Consider the following 5,281-nt stretch of genomic DNA (forward strand, 5'->3'; position numbering starts at 1 on the left):
CCCAGCCGGACCCCAGGCACCGTGGAGCAGACACCCCCAGCTGCACAGCCCCCAACCAGAAGCAGCTCCTTCCACGGGACTCTTCACTCTGCTGGTGAGGACGTGGCCATGAGGACCAACCTAACCTCAAGGCAGGCCGGAAAGTGCAGTCCACCTCCGTGGCCTCTGCCTAGCTCCAGATATGTTGGCCATAACTTTGTAAAATGGATTTTATTTGAAGTCAGCGATCTCCACCCTCACCTCCCTAGTGAAAAGCAAATAAATGTAAATTAAATCCATGAAGTACTTTTCCTCCCCCGCTTTGGCCTATCAGATTGGCAAAAATTAAAAGATTTGAGACTAATCCATCATATGTACCAGATAGGACAGCTTAGACCCTACAGCAGTGACCATAAAACAGAAAGGGATTTTATCGATGGGCACTCAGAGAACTTTGAGGGCTCTAAAGGCACCATCCCGGAAAACTGAGCAGAGGTCAAGAGACCATCACAGGTCAAAGGCAGAAGTGGGTTTACTGGGGCACTTAGGCCACCACGGAATACGCAGCCACAGCAGGACAAGGCTGCAGTCAGGCAGAGCCACTAAGCACCAGGCTGGGTGTCCTCTTCTGATGCCAGGCTCCTGGGGATGTCCCCAAATATTACGATGCTGGTCTCTGCGGCCTGTGTGTGCTTCTGCTCCTGGTCTGGGTGCTCCCTCTTTTCCATTCCCAGACCTCAGAGAGACTGAGGGTACCTACTGGTGGGGGTCCAGTGTGGTACTTTGACTCATAAATGAATGCAAGATCCCACTGTTAGAGTTTTCTGGCCCAATACAGGAGAAGAATATAAGAAAAAGTCAAAGTGCCCTCTTTATTTAAAGGACATGGAGAGGAGCCCATAACCAGCAAGAGTTTGGCTTTCTCCTCTGACTGGTTATGGGGATGTGGGACCTTTGACCGGATGTGGTGCTTGGGGTGGACACTGATGATGCGAGGAGCTGATTGGAATTTTCTTCATGAGCACGGGGAAGGGAAGGAGGAAGCTGTAATCAGGGAAGAAGGAGGAAGTGGCCGTCAGGGTAAGCATCCCCGATTTGGCCTTCCACGATGCTGAACTACTGCCATAATGTCCTGTAATTTATTCTAGGGCAAAACTCTTTCACCTGCTGCTTCCTTAATACCTATTTTAAAAGATCTCTAGGACACACAGCCACCAGCTCCTTCCAGAATCTCCAATGGTTGCAGAAAATACACACAATTTATGGAGCAATACACATAGAAAAGCAGGAAATCTTATTACCCTTTGGCTCCAGAGCCAGGTTCAAATCTTGAACGTTGCTTCATAGCTCTGTGATCCTGGAAGGACAATTTAACCTTCCCTTGTCTCAGCTCCTCCAGTGAAAATTAATGAATTAATTCAGGACAAGAACTCAGATGAGTACATGGGGCTTGGTGAGTACTAACTGCCCCTAAGCTCTTCCTCTATCCTGTCCCCATTTGGGAAGAGAGCCTGTTGCCGTGCCTGTGCATGTGTGTGTGTGTGCCCTATGTGCCTTCAGCCTTCACACACAAAGCTCTTGTGTGCAGGTAAGGAGCGCCGGGTCAACACACATCCTTTCCTGCTGGGACTGTTTGTGAACCAGCTTTCTTTATACACACTAATGAACCTAAGTAATCGGTGGACGCCTATGCAGGGGTGAGGAGGGCGAAGCAGGCAGGTCTGATGCCAGTCGCTGTAAACTTCTCAAGTGACCGTGAGAGGCCCATGCTTCCTGGTGCCAGGTCTTGCCATCCAACATCAGCCACTTTCTCTCCGCGTTGTCCACGCGGCTGTGGGGCCCGAGATCCCTGAGACGCGGTCACCTAGTAACAAGTGGTCTCTGAGGACGCCCGCGCCTAGAGAAGGTCCAGCTCAGCCAACTCAGGCCAGAGCCACCACATTCCAGGCCACGGGGCTTGCACAAGGCGGAGAGATGGGGAGGGTGGGGATGGTGCGGCTGGAACCCTGGACCTCCGCGGTCAGGCAGGGGCAGCGGGGTGCGCTGGGGTGCGCTGCCCTGCGAGCATTTCCACATTTCCTCTGCAGCTGGCCCGGCCCAGAAATAGCAGGGGTGGGGTCCCCCTGCGCCCCACCCCGCCCCTCCTCCCTTCGCTCCCTGACCCTGGGGCCTCCTCTCTGCCCTTCTCCTCCTTCCTCTTTCTCTCTTCTGTCCCATCCTCCCCTCCTCCCTGAGCTGCGCCCCAGCCGCAGGGGTGGGGAGGGGACCGCTGTGCGCACCCTGCCCTCGGCTCTCACCTGCCTGGCTGCGCAAGCAGGGGAAGTGGGCCAGCCCGGGCTGGTGCTGGGTGCTGGGTGCTGGATGCTGGGTGAGGGGTGCTGGGGACCGCCCGCTACCGAGCCTCTCCTGGACGCCTAGCGAACCCCGGCGGTGGACCGGCCGCGCAGGAGCCCAGAGTCACCTCCCCTGCAGTCTCCACGCCCGCACCTCGGACCCTGTCGAGTCCTCGCGCCGCCCCGCCCTGCCCCCTAGCGCCCGCCGTGGGGAACGCGGCTCTGACGCCTGAGACCCGTGCCCAGCTGTGCCCAGGTGAGGTCCTTGGCGCTGTTCCTCGGAAGCCTCGGGAGACCCTTCCTCGCTTCTCCTAGACCCTGCCCAGGCCGCCTAGCCACCGCCTCTGCCCACCATGTGCCCGCCGGTCCCGGGAGGCCCGCTTCTGTCTGTGGGCTGGCTGCAGATCCAGGTCACTGTCTTGGAGCAAGGACTGCCCCCCAGAGCTCTAGGGGACCAGGTCGTCCCCGTAGGAGAGCGGCAGTGCCTTGGCGTCAGGGGCCGTGTCCTGCAGCCCTCGTGGTGAGCGAGGTCGGAAGCACTGACCTCTCCCCGTCTGAGGAGTGTCTGGCTGTTCCCTGGCGCCTTCTGAGTCTCTCCTGGGACTGCTTCCAGTGCTCCCTTCCCTGGCACAGCATAGACCTTTCGCTGACCATGACAGGCACTGGGCCCTCAGCGCTTGGCAGACACAACTCAGCTTCCCTTTGAAACAGCTCCAGACCTGAGGAGACGTCCCCCGGGAAGCCCTCACCCTGGTGTGCACCCCACACTGAGGCCGAGGCCGCAGCCTCACCGCTGTGTCGTGGGTGCACCTGCCTCTGCGGGATCCAGGGCGGGGCCAGTGGGGACTGACTGTCCAGCAAGTGGTTATTTTCCCCAGGCTTGTGGAAGGCTGTCTTAGCTCACCGCCCTCCATGTGCGCCCTGCAGAGGCGCAGCTGCGCGAAGGGGATGTGGGACAAAAGAGAGGGAGAGGAAATTGGTGAATTTCCTGGTCAGTTTCCCAGTGCCCAGGAAAGAGGGCTCTGGCAGAGTGACTTGGGAGCTGCTGTCCTGGGCATCGAGGATGCAGGTTACCAGAGCTGCAGACAAAAAGGCCACCAGGTCTATCTACCCCTGTGCCTCACCCAGGTATGAGAGGGAGGAAGGACCCCCCCTGGCCACACCAAGCAGGCTTGGACACGTGGCCCTCCGGTCCATAAGCCTGGGAACTCCGAGTGACCTTAACCTCGACGGGCTCAGAACCACCAACCTCCTCCTCCCGTCTCCACCCAGGGGCCCCTTGACCTGAAAACTTCTGTACATGAAATAAACTGTGTGAAACAGGAAGCATCAATATGACCACTGAGTCCAACTTGCAGAAACTCAAAGCTCTCAAGGATTCAGGCAGGGGTGTGGCGGGCAGAGGCAGGGGTGTGGTGGGCAGAGGCAGGGGTGTGGTGGCTTCTCAAGGAAGGAACACTGGGGTCCCTTCCTCCCTCACCCAGTGTTCTTCTACGTCCAACAGTGACTGAGCTGCAGGACCACGGTTAAGCTACAGCCAGCCCTCCCAACTCCTGCCCTCGGCAACCCACAGGCCTCCCCCAGCTCTGCCAGCTGGCTCTGAGGCTCTAGGATTTCAGACCAGTCATCAAACATAACTACGGAGCCCTGTGGTCCTCTCCGCGAGCGCCACTCCCAAGAAAAGCGAGGCAGTTTGGTTACGAGAAAGCCTGCAGTTTCGCTTAGCTTTGTTGTGTTTGGCTGTTTGGTTACAGGCCCAGTTATCACCTTCTAGAATCTTCTGTCCTCCCCCTAAACTCCAGCTGAGCTCTGAGGTTCAGAAGTTCTCAAGGAAACCAGCACCGGCTATGAAGACCTGGAAGGGTTTTGTGTGTGTGTGTTTTCTTTCATTAAGTAACCTCTTTAATGTCTGTTTATGGTCAGGCGCAGTCTGAAGCTTCACATAGCAATGTCTGATTAAACGATGCCCAGTCTGTCCTGGGGCAATAGACAGATAATTGCAGTGCTTAATTTTCTCATTTGATGAATAATGAAAGCTTTGCTCATTTTGTACATGTGGGAAAGAAACAACTTTAATATATTTGGACTTGAAGATGAGTTTTTAGTATTGATGTCCGGCACACTGTAGCATAGCCCTGGTTATCTTCTTCACAGTTACTACCCATTTTGGAAAACAGAGCAAGCTTTTGGTGCCGAGGCGACAGGGAGAGTGTAGAAAGGAACCGTTCCCTGACTTTCATGTGCTATAATGTACCTACAAGGCTGAACAGATTTGCTCTTAGGTTTGTTCCCCTGACACCAACAATACATCACACAAATAAAACCGTCTGTCATCAAAGGTCTCACCACCTCCTAACATCTTAGACCCGTGACCAGGTATTTTTTCAAGTGAGAGACAGGCTATTCTTCCCTGCATTGTTTCTCCTGGTAACTGTGCTGGCTCTGAGCACGTGGGATGCTGGAAAGGCCCTGGCCCGGGCATCGTCGGGGAAGCTCAGTTCTGCAGTGAATTCTGCTAAGGCCTGGCCATGCTCTGCACTGGAACTCACTTCTCTTCTTTGTGTCTCAATTGCTTTATCTATAAATAGAAGACTTATTCTCTTTTATTCCTCCTCTACTTTTTAAATTCTTTTATTTTTATTATGGAAGTTTCCATGTCAAACATAAGCAAAGGCAAAGAGACTAGAGAAGTGAGCCCCTCACCAACTTGAACAGTAGTTATCAGCTTTTAGCCAAAAACTGTTTTTCATTGATACCTTCGTTCACCCTACCTTGGGCAAATGCCCAGACATCTGTAACTTTATGTACACACATCTATTGCCTATCCGTTGTGAGTGTCTTGAAATAGCACTGTTAGGTCATGACACTGTGGGTTACCAGTCGGGCTGGGGTCAGCTGGATGGCTCTTCTGGCAATGTTGTCCGGGCTCTCGTGAGGATGCAGTCAGCTGGTGACTTGACCTGGACTGA

General features: G+C 54.6%; 1 long non-coding RNA gene across 1 annotated transcript; it reads left to right on the forward strand.

The window, feature by feature from the left end:
- Positions 1–1,587: 1,587 nt before the first annotated feature.
- On the forward strand, positions 1,588–4,302 carry LOC111758479 (uncharacterized). The gene is made up of 2 exons (XR_002792657.2): positions 1,588–3,701; positions 3,817–4,302. It is a non-coding gene; the product is annotated as an uncharacterized LOC111758479 (long non-coding RNA).
- The last annotated feature ends 979 nt before the right edge of the window (positions 4,303–5,281 follow it).

The sequence above is a fragment of the Cavia porcellus genome, unplaced genomic scaffold, assembly GCF_034190915.1.
Source record: "Cavia porcellus strain 051 isolate PalLab524CR breed Dunkin Hartley unplaced genomic scaffold, mCavPor4.1 scaffold_6, whole genome shotgun sequence".
In the NCBI taxonomy this organism is placed as follows: Eukaryota; Metazoa; Chordata; class Mammalia; order Rodentia; family Caviidae; genus Cavia; species Cavia porcellus.